This window comes from Vicugna pacos, chromosome 9 (assembly GCF_048564905.1).
Source record: "Vicugna pacos chromosome 9, VicPac4, whole genome shotgun sequence".
NCBI lineage: Eukaryota > Metazoa > Chordata > Mammalia > Artiodactyla > Camelidae > Vicugna > Vicugna pacos.
The window spans coordinates 22,244,015-22,259,402 of NC_132995.1; the positions used below are offsets into that span (position 1 = coordinate 22,244,015).

A 15,388-nucleotide genomic window follows, 5' to 3' on the forward strand; every position below is an offset into this window, starting at 1 on the left:
GCATGATTTGGGGGCAATTTGTGGGCAGATGTCGTGCAGCAGCAGTGAGATATTTCCATGCATTTTACTTTCCGGACATCACCAGGGAACATGTGTGGTTTGTGCCTGCAGGATGGGATGCTGCAGGACTCCCTGGTCCATCAATGTTATGTCTTGGAGCTGCTCCGGTCAGTGAATGATTTTCTGTGGCTTGGAGCTAATGTGGTCTGATGCAGATGATCAGATGTGTAACTAAAGTACTGTTACTTGAAATAAGAGAAAAGCTAGCAAAAATGTCTCTAAAATACAGGATGAGGGAGGAGAATTGGCTGAGCTGCTTGCAGTGGGGAATATTCTCAGGTGACTCCCTCACTGTGTCTCCTGTCACTATCCCCCACAGCCCTGCATGGCAGTCCTACTGAAGCAACCATGCACTTTCTCAGAAACGCGCTGAATTTCCTTGTGTCTCTGATTGTTCACTTTTTTTTTTGAAAGCACATCTTGCCCTTTGCTTAAATGCCATCCCTGCTAGCCACCACTTACACTCATTCTTCTGGACCTCGTCCATATATAGCTGCTGAATGAAAGAACAAAATGTAGTATCTCCATTTAGTGGAATATTATTCAGACATAAGAGTGAATAAAAAAGAAAAAATAAATAAAGGGGAATATGAAAAAAGCCATCTGCTCTGGGTAGTCCACCCTGACTGCTCAACCCGGCCTTTTCCCTTTGAAACCCCACCCCTTATACCCCACTCTAACTATTTTTGATAGTATTTACCACCTTCTAATAAAGTTTAACATTTTCAAAAAAAAAGAGACATGCTGATACCACTTCAACATGGGAAAGCCTTGATAACAGCACGTTAACTGAAAGGAACCAGACACAAACGGCCACATATTGTTGATTTCAGTGATCTTAGAAATGCCCAGAATTGGCTCATGCAGTGGCAGAGAGCAGATGATGGTTGCAAGGGGCTGGGTGGAGGGGGGTTGTGGAGTGACTGCTAGTGACAGGGGTGTTCTATTGGGGTGATGAAGTGTTCTGGAAATAGATGGTGGTGAGGGCTGCACAACCGTGAGTGTGCAGAAGACTGCTGAGCGCTGTCTCTGGGAGTGCTTGTTGTTGGGGCGGCTTTATTTTGTTCTCATCCTGTAATGTGAAGGGTCATCTTGTGCTGAGACCATTCAACTCCTGTGAGTGGTAAGGCTAAGAGACTTTGCAGAGTCATGTTTCTTTTTTCCCCCTTGCTGAGTGTAGGCAAAAATGGTTTAAGCCTGAGAAAGTGCTCCATATGCAGAAATGTCTTTCAGTTTTGGCTGGTGTAAAAATCTTGTGAGCTTTTTAATCATTTAGGACAGTCTGTAGGGGGAAACAGCCTGTGAAGCCTGGGTGAGACTTGGAAGAGCCGCGCTACCCTCCCAGACACGGGTGGGGATTTCACCCCCATTCAGGCAGTGAAGGGCCAAGACCCGTGAGAGGAGTTGACAGTCATGAATATTTATGTGTATCCGCTGCTTCATCTTGGATATTAATTTCTAGCTGAGTCATTTTGTGGCGGCAGCCTCATCCTACATCAGGAATTTATAGTATCTGCTCTTTGAGGTGAAGAGCTGACAGACTTGATTATTTAACAGTCTATCTTGTATTGATATCTCAGATTCCTTTGTCAATCGCAAAACAGCAGAAATACAGACGTCCTTTAATGCCGATGTGACCTGGAGCAGGTTTAGTTTCTGTACCTCAGTGACCTTATCTGCGTGTGGGGAAGATGATAACAGTGCTTCCCTCAGAGGGGCTGGTGAGAGGAGACTGAGAAGCACAAATGGAAGACTTACACGAGATGCTCATGAATGACAAAATTTAGTGCTCTCAGCCTGGTGAGGCCTCAGGGGCAGAGATGTCAGAACAGAGCAGTCCTAGCCGGAGTTCGATCCGCATTGGCAGGTTTTATGATCACTATCACCACTGTGGGTTATCAGGTAGTTTTAAGACTTGGTAATATGAATTCATGTATAATGTTAAAGACTAGACAACTCAGATCCGGTTTACATAGTTCTCAAGATTTCCTGTGAGAAATGGATATTTTTTCCCCATCTTAAATCTGAGTGGATTCTCTAAAAAAATTCTGTAGTCCTCCATCTTTTTCCTTTAATTCTCCTTTTTTTTAAATAAAAGTTTTTAAATGGAGTTACTGGGGACTGAACTGAGGGCCTCATGCGTGCTGAGCACATACTCTCTCAACTGAGGTATACTCTCCCCCATAATTTTTTTAAACTTTACTTTCTTAGTATTCAGAGGTTAGAGGCCTCTAATTCTTTTTTTGGAGACTTGTCCATAAACCGGTAAATCTAAAATTAATGGACAAAATTTGGTTTATTAAAAAAATCATTAGAACTTTTATCAATCCATTCAAAAGGAAATGCTTATTGAGTTAAAATGTTTCTCCTTTATGGTGATTTCTAATTTTTGGTCTAGCTTAACTTATTAAAAGTAATCCTCATCATCATAATGACCAAGCTTGCTGTGAGTGGACACCTACCAAAGGCTAAACTGTTTTTCTCATGTTTTAGTTCAAAGCAGGTGTTTGACGGTAGGTATCAATGTCTCCTTTTTGCAGCTGAGGGATTGAGAGGTGGGCAGCTTGTCCCAAATCAAACGCAGCTGGCGGTGCCTAGCTCGGTGCTGGAACCCAGGCTGCACAGGATGCATTCTCAATTTCTCCTCTGATCAGCCTCCCGTTGAGTGGTTTCCCGAACTCCTGTGAGTCCATAAATGACCGATTTTGGCGATCTCAGCCTGATGAGGCCTTCAAAGGAGAGACACCAGTGAGAATGTGAGACAGAGTGGCATAAATTAAAATTGTACATTTTCACAAATGTTGCATTCTCAGGTAATGACTTAAATAGTTTATGTTTTCTTTATATTAGTGCTATGTAAGCACTAAAAACAAAACATTAAAAATGATTATAGTGCAAAATAGGAGTGGGCTTTGAAAGTCCAATCATTGCTAATGATGTTGCTTGTTTTTCTCTAGTGGTGCTTATTGACAGAATAATTTACAGTGACTGAATTTGTTTTATGTATGTAGTCTTAGTATGGAGGAAAAGTTTGTCAGTGCATATTGAAAGTAAAATCTTTACTCTTTTCTTTCCTGATGATAAATATGTACGTTGTTTCCATGGCTTAAGTATATTTCCTCATTTGTGAAATTTGAGTGATGCCGTTTACCATGTCTGACTGTGAGAGGTAGACGCCTTGTATACAAAGCATCCAAAAGCTGCTTAGTAAAAATGTGCTGTCACAATGACAGATAGTTTAGAAGGATTAACTGTGAATACTAAAGAGGGTGGCTTGTTTCTGATGCATATTCAATATGGATATATATGAATATGGCTTAAAGTAACAAGGATTCAGGGTTTTGTGTGTGTGTGTGCGTGCAGTATGAAGTTTTAATGAAATCTGTATCATTCTATTGAGACAGGGACTAGTTAAATTGACTTAAGCAGACGACCTTGAAGATTATTTACACAGAATGTGTATTGTTACAACTCAGTGTTCATGCCGCCGTGTAACTATACACTCAGACATTTAAATTCGTAGGACTCTGACCAGAAGCATTAAGTTTAGAAAAATCCACATTGATCATTTTCAGGGAATAAGCTTCTCTCTTTTGTGATTAAAGAAAATTTTGATTTATTTTTCTGCACTCTTAATAGGTTTTAAAATATCAAAACATTGATTTGACATGTCAGCTTTTTTAATAGAAAAAAGCTCATGCTGTTTTAATATGTAAATAAATGTTTTTGTATTTCAATACACTTCTATGATTTCCTGGCTCTTTGAGAAGTATTTTGCAAGATACTTAGATTACCTCCTGTTGGAAAAATACAGACATGACTTTTATGAATATAGGCCTAGTACAGGTCTGTTGGTTTTTGCTACAGTGCAAGACATGAGGACTAGGAGAGCAGTATGTGCTACATAAGCTTTTAGTTATCTGATTCTTTTTTCTGATCCACAGGCAATTTTTGTGTTGCACCTTTCCAGGCAACCAGGAAGGCCTTTTAAGCCATAGGTGGCGCTGTTGCACCTTCTTACAGTCTTAACTTTCCTGTTTGTAAAGGAAGTCTTAAACAACGTTTTTTGTTTTTTTTTTTTTTTTGATTCCTTTGCTTAGTGCTTCAGGGTAGCACAATGTCCATTATGTCTGGCTACCTGGAAATATTATTCTGCTTATGTCTTAGTTTTATTCTATCATCTCGCTGTGAACATTTCAGACTTCCTGTGCAAACAGTTGCAACATCGGACTTTTCTTGCAGTGTTAGAAACCAGTGAGCCGGGATTTTATAAAAGAGCTAGAAGCGGCCTCTGGAGCACCTTAAAGCTGAAAAGTGTACTGAGTTCCCTAAGTATTATCCCCACCGCTGTGTGTCAATGGGTGGTAGGAGATTTGGTACATATACAAAGGGGTGTGGTGTTTTGACTTGGGTTTGCGTGCACGCGCTGCCACTGAGCTACGTGATCCTGAGTCAGTTCTTTCTGAGTTTTTCCCTCGTCTGTGAGATGGGGACACTCATTTCTGCTTTGTAGAATTGTGAGAATTAGAAATTATGTAAAGTGTTTAGCACAGTGTGTATGACAAGAGGGCTCATAATCTTAACTGCTGTTTGGTGTGAAGCCATCATTTGATAGTCTTTGGCAATTACTGAGAAACAGGAAAATAAAAAAAGCTGGTTTTATGATGAAAGATATTTGAGGAGGTTCCATAGTTCCTATACACATAATTTAGCATCAGCAGAGTCAGGACAGTTAGACAGTCGCCCTGAACCAATGTTAAGCCACAGAATTTTTGTTACTTCATATATGTTGGGGCTTAAGGGGACCCAATACTTATACACATGTTGTGTCCAGCAGCCAACTGAGAGATGACTAAGAAGAACAGGCAGGCGATAAATGTCTCCTTTATTACTGATGAAGCCACGTTCTCCATGAAATTCAGGGCTGTGGGAGAGTGAGTGTCATGACACTATGTCCCAGAATTAGAGACTTACGCAGTCCCAGGTAACTCTGGGCCACAGCGAGCATTCCCTTGAGAGATTCTGACCCATAATGCACAGGACTGTCTTGCCATGGAACTGAGCATCCCGGGTGCTTCCTAAGGGTGGCCAACACTGGAGGGGAAGGAAAGCTTTCATATGCCCTGCTTGTCTCCCCGGACTCACACCTCAATCTGTTAGTGTGAGGAGGGCTAGCCGTGGGCCAGTGGTCAGGGGTGTGAAGGGAGAAGCAGTCTCCCATGGACCAGAGGAGTGGGGAGGAGGGAATCCCCCCTCAGTTTAAACAGGTGGTGGCTTGAAACAGAAGGGTGCTCCTCAAGAGTTTATAAGAGGGGAAATAAGGATTTCCTTTGGGACTCAGAATAGTCATGAAACACAGAAGATGATTAGATGGGAGACTTGTAAATCACTTTCTTGTTAAATTGAAATTTGTTGGGCACCAAAAATGTGCTACATTCTGTTCTGAGAGTTTTACAGAAATGAATCCTCCAATTTTCACAACAAGTGAGTAAGAAAGATTTGATTGTTATCCCAGGTTTACAGTGTGGAAATTGAGGCACACAGAGGGTAAGTAATTTGGCCAAGGTAACAGAGCTAGTAAGTGGCAGAGCTGGGATTTAAATCCTGGCTATCTGGTTTCCAGGCTCCCAGGGATGGGCTTTGGGTGTTTACAGGTATCTGCATCCCTGGATCTCTGTACCTCTGCATCAGTTAGACCAGAAAGGATAGGGAAAGTGGAGTTATACAGGTGCTCACTGTCGTGTCTCAGCCACTGTCCATGGAGTGTGCCCTGTGATTGGCATTAATTGTTTTCCAGGCAGTAGATCTGTTCTTATAACAGAAATTTAGTCCATTGAGTTAATCTAGAAACCCTTCCTGCTCTGCTTCAGTCCACGCTTGCCATGTGACTGCCTGCCCGAGATTGGGCCGTGGAGGAGAATCTGTACTCATGGTTGAACTCTGATATTTCAATCTGGTTTGTAGTTTCACATCTCCTGTTACATTAATAAATTAAATTTCTGGTTTTCTTGCATCAGTGTGTCATAAGTTTGCTTAATGTGAAACCAGTCCATGGGAGCCCAGGGGTGCTGAGGGTATAATTTCTGAGCATGTGGCATTTCTACCCGTGCAGAAATGGCTGGAGGATGTCCACCTTCCTCACTGATTTCTCCCAGCAGCAGGGTCCTCTCCCACCCCCGGATGTGAGGATGGGATCTCTCTGAGTAGGCCATTCAGAGGCCGAGTCCACCAATCAGATGAAGTACCTGGAAGTGGGTTTAATAGAAGAAAAGGGCTTCCAGGTAGTCCGATGGGCTGTTTGAGTCCGTTTGGTGAAAAGATGTCCACTGTCTGTGGTTGAGCTGCTTCTTTGCTGTTTAAAAGTCTGTATTACATGAAGGGATTTTAAAAAGCAGAAAGGTGTGATTTCAGGTGGTACATCCGCACCGGTGAGTAGTGCTGGATGACCGCCTGTGTGAGGAATAGACAGTCTTACAAACTTCATAAAACAGCTTTTAAAGCTCTTCCATCTGAGTGCACTTCGTATGGGGTCCAGTTCATGACTGGTCGCGCTGAGAGGGCACGTAACTGATGATGGCAGAAAGGACACGGAGGCATCAAAAAGGTCCCAGACATGTTCTGTGTTTAGAGGATGGGGCACAGAGTAATATATTTGAGCCGGTTTTTCATTGAACACTTTTGAGTATTTTCTAGGACTCCCCAATCCCCCATGGTTCCATGCAGCTGGGTGTCCCCTCAGTGCAGCTCTGTCAGCGCTTGCCCTGGGCTGACGCGGTGTCACGGGGAGCAGGACGGTCAGTGTCCCCGGCTCCTCCGAGCTCCGTCTCCTCATCCGCAGAGCCGGGTTTCTCATCCGTGTCTACTTAGTAGGATTGCTGAGAATCACACGTGATGGTTGTCAGGTGTGATTTGTGGTTGTCTCTGTGATTGGCGTATAGTCAATATTTGATAGAAACACTTGTTTTTTATTATAATTGTGGCTCCTAGATTGCAGTGGTTTTTAGTCTGCATTTATTTTTTTATATAAATTTATTCTTATTTTTAAGTAAGCACTTGTATTTATTTATTTTCATGAAGGTACTGGGGATTGAAGCCAGGAACATGTGCGTGCACAACAGGTGCTCTACAATGGAGTAATACCCACCCTCCTTGTCTGCACTTAAAAATAAATATTTCAATACACAAAACATTTCTTAAACACCATCATGGGTCCTATTTTCTGCATAGACAATTGAATACATATGCCACCTCAGTAAGAATAAATGTCATAGGGACATACCTTTCTAAATCTGTTTACGTGTTTTAAAACGATCATAGCTAGTGAAAAACACGAGTCTTGGATCCACTACTTCTTAGGGTCTGCTTTGCCATCATGGGGAATTACATTCTACAGAGAAGGCTAATTGGATCTCATTGATATTTGGATGATTTTGCAATGTTCAAGGCTTTCAAAAGCTGACCGTTTTGTATTTTAAACTAACTACAAAGTTATCTTCTAGAAGTTGTAAGTCCTTAGCTTGTGAAGTGCCCAGTAATTCAGTTTGTATATGTCTGTGTCTCTGTGAACTTGTATGTGTGTGATTTCAGGAATGTAGCAATAAGTTCCATACAGCCTTCTGAAATCTTTCTCCTCCAGTTCAAGGTGTAGGTATATATTTACACAAATAAATTGATACTCTTTTGTGATTTGGCATATTGGTGGGAATAAGAGGTTCTCATAATTGTTTCGGAAGGGTTGGGGAGCATGAACTTAGAAAATGAGAGGAGATAGAGGCAGGGAGGTTCTTTAAACTTTGTGCAAGATGAGAAACAGTAGCTTTTCTTTTCTCTTCTAAAGCAAACTGGCACTGAATTGTAACATACTAATACTCAGAATTGCTTTTCTGATCAGAGACAAGTGCCTCAGATTTTTCAAGGCAACATGAATGATGAAATGTGTTTTAGCAGTTATCTTTAAAAGTAGTTTTATTTTTCAAGTATAAGTCTATAGACTGTTCTTTTTTTCCAGCTGTACAAGAATTTCTCATTCATCCAGGTACGTGATCAATGTGTTTAGTTTCTTTGGGTTATTTATTTTTTTTAAGTGCTTGATTCATTCTGGTGTGAATGAATGTTTAAAATTTCTGGATTTTGATCTTTAAAACTTGCTGATTTATCAGAACTGCAAAAAATCTGATGTTTGTTCCTTATTTGGTGGGGCAACCTATTGATATATGTTGTCTGTTATAGAGGGAAATTCTTCCTCTAGCCTGTAGATAATTAAGTGAATGGTTTGCAGTGTGCCTTAAAAATTATTTGAATGCATTGAGCATGTTTGTCCAGTGAATTTTGGATTGAGTCATAATAATGACTTTGCTTTGATTCTGTGACTTTTGTCCTCTCCACAAGAATTTGAATTCTCTGTTGCATTTTGTATTCGTGTTCTTAACAGGGGAAGGAATTTTGCATTTTTTACAGAGGTGGGTTTTCCTATCCCCTCTGAATTCCTTCTGTAATTGATACAGCGAAAATATGTTATTGCAGTGCTTAATTATTTCATAAAAAATTTTTTGGCTTAATCAGAATCAATGACAAAGAATGATAATAAAAAATACGAAAACCTTCCTTCCTTTGAAGAATAGAAATGAGGTGGTCAGGCTCACGCATGCTTTGTACCTGACACACTTACTCTCATGTCATTGTGTATCATGAGTCGGAGATGGAGTTGCTTCAGGTTTATAGATTTTTGTTTTAACATTTGTGTTGAATTCATTCTCTAGGCATGATGATTCCTGTTGCCTTTGTGGAAAGTGTAGATGAAGGGAAACAAATGCTTTGTTTTGTTTTCAGGAGGCCTGAGATGCTGATGAGAAAAGAGTAGAGGGTGGGCTGAGGAAAATAGTGACAGACCCTCACCTCCAGGCTGAAATTGATGAACAAAGAAATCAATTAAGTGTATTGGTATTTGACTAATAGAAGTCAGACAGCCCAGACTGTCTAGGTATGCCCAAAGGAAAGTACTGAATTCACCTGCAGAATTAGATGCTTTACCATGTAGAAGCAGCTTAGAGCAATCAGAAAAATCAGTCTTATGATGAGATATAAAAAGAATATAATATCTTTTATTTCTGAAACTTTTCTACATTAAGTTGTGTAGAGCTAAAATTAAGTTTCAAGCACCAGGAGTTAAGAGTTTAGGTGGTTCTGTGGGATCGTTATTCAGGGATGTGTCTAGACCCTGCTGGAGTGGCCGAAGCTGGCAGGAAAAGATCCAGAGCCAGGATTTTTCATCCTAGGATGTCCTCCATAATGGTTCCATGTGAGAGCCCATGATTGAGTTAACAAGTTGTAACACATCCCAGCCGCCTGTCAACTTTAAGAAGAAAAAATGTGCTTATTAACTGCTTTAAAGCAAACACCTGTGCATCCTCACTCCTGTCTCCTTGCCATAAAAAGCAGAGACAATGCCTTGCTTGCATATTTGAGGTTATAGATAGCACACTGCTTATTGCACAGCAATGACCCAGGCCCTCAGCTATAAACGCCAGGCCTGCGTGGTGTTAGATAGTCTATTATCCCCAAAACAGGGACCAGGCTGGTCTGGTGGTCTGCTTTGTAATGAACATGTCTAAAAAGTGTATCTTGTTCCCCTCAGCCCATGACTTCCCTAAAGGTAAACTAAGCCTTAGTACTCATGGTGGAGTCTACAATCTCTGTCTCATCCCTTCTTTCCCCAAGTTCCTGCCTACTATCTCACAACTGTTATTGACTTTTTACTTTGATTATACACAATAAATATGGGAGCATTTGAGAGACTCGTGGATTTGGCTCCCTAATCCCTCTCGCTTTCTTTCCTTTTTCCGCAGTCTTGAGAAATTCATTCCGTGTCGGTAAGACTTCCGCCAGCCAGAACCCACAGTTCCAGGTGAGAAGGATGCAGGCTTTATCCCTCCTACCCGAGGGAGAGAGAGGAGATAATTGAGATATGCTCCCCTGTGGTCCCTTCCTGCCCCAGGGCCACTCCAGTTCACCTGCAGCCTTCTGGCCTCTGCTCACAGGGCCTCTGTCCCAGGATTGACCGCAGCCTTTTATTCCCTTGTCAACATTCCCTGTGCCTTTCAGAGGTTGCTCTCTTCTCTGCAATTCAACCCTGGCAGATGTGATGGTGGTCAGCGTGCTGATGGGCAGTTACTTGGGGACTCCCAGGAGCCATGCTGATTCTCCTGAGTCATTCGGGGTTACAGAACTGTCAAGCACTGCAGGAAGCCCATTCACGTGAGTTCAAGACAGCATTACATCACTTTCATTTTATTTTTGAATTTTCAGTGGAGAAATTATTTGTAGCACACTGTTCCAGATTTTAGGCCGCCTGCTTTCCTCACCACCATTTCCTTGTTGGCTCTGGTGCTTGTTTTAAGAACCAGGTTTCTTCTCTGGTCATTTGTAGCAGCTGGGCTTGCCGAATCCTTGATTTGCATTTGAAGCAGAATGCTTCTTCGTGATGTCAAACTGATTTTCCTTGTCATGTCTGACTATTTCTTGTACACTCAGCAACAGTTTCAAGTGAAATGCTCTTGTCCAATTTCGGTTAACTAATATTTGCTGATCTCCTGCTTTCATGCTGAGGGCAGTTTCTTCTTCCTGTAATAAATGTTAGCAATTTGCATTTACTATGGAAGGTACTAATCCGAGGTGCTTTTGTTCTTAACAGTTTTAATACAAATCACCCATTAAAATGTACAGCGGATTTTACTCTATGCCCAGAAATGTGCATCCCAGTCAATCTTAGAATATTTTCTTCCCCCCAACAGGAAACCCAGTACGCATAAGCAGACATTATCAACTTCCCCATCCTCCCCAAGCCCCAGGGAGCCACTCTTCTGTCTCTGTGGATTTGCCTGTGCTGAACATTTCATGCAAATCGAGTCACTTCATGTAAGTGGAACCGTCTATTTTGACTGACTTCTTTCACACTGAGTAACGTTTTCAATGTTTGTCCACGTTGTGGCCTGGGTCAGTACTCTATGCTTTGCTATTGCTGAATAATATTTCACTGTATGGCTGGGCCCCTTTGTTTACCCATTCATCACGTGATAGACATTTGGGTTGTTTCTGTTTTTTGGCTCTGAAAATTAATGGCGAAAAGTAATGGTGAATATTCCTGTAGGAGTTTTTATGTTAGCATTTGTTTTCAGTTCTCTTACTTGTGTGCCCAGGAAGCAGAATTGCTGGATCATTCAGAAGCCAAATGTTCAACTCTCTGAGGACGTGCCAGGATGTTTTCCAAAGTGGTCACGCTGTGTTACATCCTCACCAGCAATGGCTGCGGGCTCCGCTTCCTCTGTGTCCTCATTAGTGCTTGTTAATCTTTTTTTGATTTTAACCTATTGTAGTGAATGTGAAGCGGTTTCTCCTAGTTGTTTTGACTTGATTTCCTTTAGAGCTAATGTTATTGAACACCGTTTCATTGTGCTTATTGGCCATTTGTATATTTTCCTTGAAAAATATCTTTTCAGATTCTTTTTTCATTTTTTAATTGAGTTGCCTTTTTATTGTTGAGCTGTGGAATTTTTTTTTTGATACACAAATTCCTTATCAGATAAGTGATTTGAAAAAATTTTCTCCTGAGTGTTGTTTTTTCACTTTCTGGATGGTGTTTTTTGAAGCAAAGTTTTAAAGTTTAATGAATTCCAATTTATCTCTGTTTTCATTTTTCCTTGTGCTTTTGGGGTAATATTTAATATCTGATGTATTTTATTAAAACTTGTATATATAAAATAACTTAATTCTTAGGACCGTTCTAGGAGATGGGTGCGGTTGTTGTCCCCAGTCTATGCATCGGAGACTGAGATGCAGAGAATTTGACTGACATATTAGTGTCAAAGCTACCCAGTGCTGTGGGAATTCAGACCCTCATGTTTTTCCCTAGCATCTGAGCTCAACACCACCATGCTCCAATCTTTCCAGGAAACGTTAATGAAAAAATCTTTACTTTTTTGATTTCTTGTTAGATTTTTTTCTTATTGGGGACCTCAAATTCTCATTTTCTTTTTGGATATCAGTGTCGATTTATTTTAGGTCTCATGTAGGGAGAAGCATTGCTATCAGTTAACTTCTTTATTACTCACTCTCCAGTGATGATTGTTGCTAGTTGATCTAATCAAGTCATGCTTAAGTCTTTCCTGCTCATGACACTAACAGCAGAGTCATGACTTATAGAATGCTCAAAGAAGAAAGTACTTGATTGATTTTATTTTGCCAACCAATCAAACCAATCAAATAAAACCCTGGTGTTGTCACAGACTATAAGCCCTCCAAAATAGGGTCACTGTCTTCATTGTGTTTCATTTGTTGGGTCACAGTGTCTGGATAGTGCCTTGCTGTCCAGCAGTTTTGTGAGGATACGGTGCTCGTGAATCATTGTAAGGACAGAATTTTGACAACAGACTGTGTTGTTCATTTCACGACGGAAAAGGTAATATAGAATTACTGTTCAGATCTGTTTTAAAATTAAGCTTTGAATTTTGAGACTAGTTCAAGAAGCCATACAAAGCTCTTTTTCACTAATTTTAGATCTATCTCAGACACATTATGTTTACATAGCAGAGTAACTTATCAAGTAGATTTGACAAAGGAGTGTTATATTGTTTATTTGTTTTAGTTGAAATATTCTACCAGGGATAAAGTCATAAGTGCCCATAAATGAACAAATATATTTGTATTTAAATGCAACATGGGAGCAGACTACATATGTTTCTATATAATATATATGACTGTGTGTTTTAATCTTTCTGTCAGTGTTTTAATAGTTTTTCAGCAATTTTGCAACTTTAGAATTCTTCTAAAAAAATCACCCCCAATTCTAGTGCAGTTTGTACTGTGTATCCTGTCTTATGCATGGGATTCCACTGTCCCCTCAGTGAGGAATTTCCTCTCCTATTGTGTTAGGAGCAGAGTTAAAGGAACTGTGATTTCTAGGCCTTTGCTCTCCATGTGTTTGCAGTTGGCTCTCAGTCACGATTTTCCCTTTCCAGAGTTTTCATTGTTAAATTAGAATTTCTGAAAATAACTATTAATATGTTGCATTGGTCTCCCTAGAAACTTGACGTCTTTGTGCTTTTCAGTTTTCAATTTATGAAAAATGCAAATGCACTCTTGTTTTTAAGTTGTCCTTTTTCAATAGATATTTATCTCTTAATTGATAGAATAATTTTTCCCAATGAATGAATTGGTGTGCATGTTTTAAAGGATAACTTACTTTTTATTTTTCTTATTGTAACAGTAATATTCATTGTAGAGAATTTAGTAAATAAGGATTAACACAGTAATAACTTCACAATGGCCTCTAATCTCACCTGGAGATACAGTTGTAAGGTTTGAAATTGAGAATTATAAGTCCTCTCAAATTTTTCTTTTTCAAGTACGTATAGGTTACTGAGATCCTCGAATTCCCATATGAATTGTAGCAGCAGATAGTCAGTTTCTGCAGAGGAGCCCGCTGGGATTGTGATCGAGACCACGTTGAATAGACGGATCGCTCTGGGGAGCACTGCCATTCCAAGAGCACTTTCTTTTGATAGGGGAATGTGTGTGGAGTGTCTGTCCTGGTATTTAGGTCTTCTTTAACTTTTTTTTCAACAATGCTTTGAGTTTACAGAGTATTATTTTACTTTAATTATCTTTGCCTTTATATTGAGGACAAATGTGCAAGGTACCGGGATCAGAAGTGTATTTGAGCCCCGCAACTTGCTGCCACCATGGACGCTGCGCTCTTGCTTCACCCGCTGTACAATCTTGCACAGAGTACGACCTCAGTAACTCTCTCTTGAATGAATGATTATATGATTGTTGGATGATGCTTGAGAGTCCTTGTGATGATTTTTTTCCCCAGCCTTTCCCCAGTTCTTAACTATGCCCTTTCTCTTCCTAAACTCCAGCCTGGGTTTCAGCCTGCCTGTGGCATTGATTTTCCTTGTCTGTGGACTCTTCCTTTCACTGGTTCCCGATAATGTTACATGTGGGCTGTGGAAACTTGCTAGATGTCAAGAAAGAGCTAATCCATTGTAGGCCAGTATTTTTAGAGTTTGTTATTGTTTTATTGATTGAAATTAAATGAGGCTGCCCCCTGAGCCCTCCCATGAGCACTTTTGACCTTCCTACATCTGATACTGCTCTAGTTGCTGCATGTGCCCTTTCCCCAGCCTTGATTTTGTAATTGAATAAGTCACCATCACTGGAGCCCTCTCTTTAAAAGATAAAGAGAACATTTGCTCCTTTTCCCTGTTTGGGGACTTTGATGAGATGAGATCCCAGATAAAGAATGGAGCCCCACCTCTTTCTGACCCCCGCTGTTTCCGTTCCTTTCTTCAGGGGAAAAGAGTACAATTCAACAGTATAAAGATTGATTGTGAGCTAATGAGATAGACAAGACAACCGATCATTTATTAAATAACCTTTCATGATAGAAACAAATGTATTATACACACAAACAGCACATAAAGCACTGTAGTACCATGGTTACAATCGTGGGTCCAAGTTCGTGTCCTGCTCTGGAGAGACCAGTCCTGTGAGATGGAGAACTGGTAAGTCAGCTTAGCCTCTCCAGAACTGGTTTTCTGTCCTGCAGAGACGGGGCTCGCTAGGCGTCCCCCCCGTAGAGGTGCTGTGGGGTGTAAATGATGCGCGTGGGCAGCCTGAGCACAGCTGCTCATTCTTCGTAAGTGCAGGGTAGCATAGCTTTTGCGGTGATGGCTTTATGACCGCCCCATGTAGACTGTCAGTGCTCTGAAGGGATGCCTTGTGGTTTGGAGATGGGATTCTCACTTCTGTAAATACCCAAGTATAATGTTATTGGGTCCTGCTGATTTCAGTCTATTCTTTAGAAAGTACATATTGTAGATATATTTTTCAAGCATGCGTGCTTTTTTTCTTTTACTATTTAAAGTTCTACCCTCTCATCTCTTGGTGTTACTTTTCATGGAATCCAGGAAACAGTCCTAAGCTACCTGCCTCTTCACACTTTTCCATGGTGGTTTCCTTCCCTGATTAGAAGAGGGTTTTGCATAGGAAATTTTATTTGTTCCCCTTTTCTTGGAGTCTCTCTCTCTGTCTGCCCATCTCTCACCTCTCAATCTGTCCATTTCTCAACCCACTGCTTCTTCTGACATGTTCCAAAACGCATTTCAGGTAGCTTACAGAAGAACAGATACCAAAGAAACAGGTGAGAAAATGGGGCCCAGTTCAGACAGTGAGGCTAGGAGGTGAGCCTGTGTGAGGGTTGCAGGCGTGAGACACATGCCTCTGCCATGTGACTTATAAGATCGACAGCAGCAGTGTGCTTCAAGCTCCC

The 15,388-nt window shown here is 40.8% G+C and overlaps 1 protein-coding gene across 1 annotated transcript in view; it reads left to right on the top strand.

The window, feature by feature from the left end:
* Positions 1-15,388, top strand: part of LOC140698396 (uncharacterized) — a 126,306-nt gene that overhangs the window by 13,174 nt on the left and 97,744 nt on the right. Inside the window, exons 2-4 of the mRNA XM_072968735.1 lie at positions 9,906-9,964; positions 10,162-10,314; positions 10,851-10,974. The gene's annotated coding sequence lies outside the window, so the exon portion shown is untranslated. The remainder of the gene's footprint in view (positions 1-9,905; positions 9,965-10,161; positions 10,315-10,850; positions 10,975-15,388) is intronic.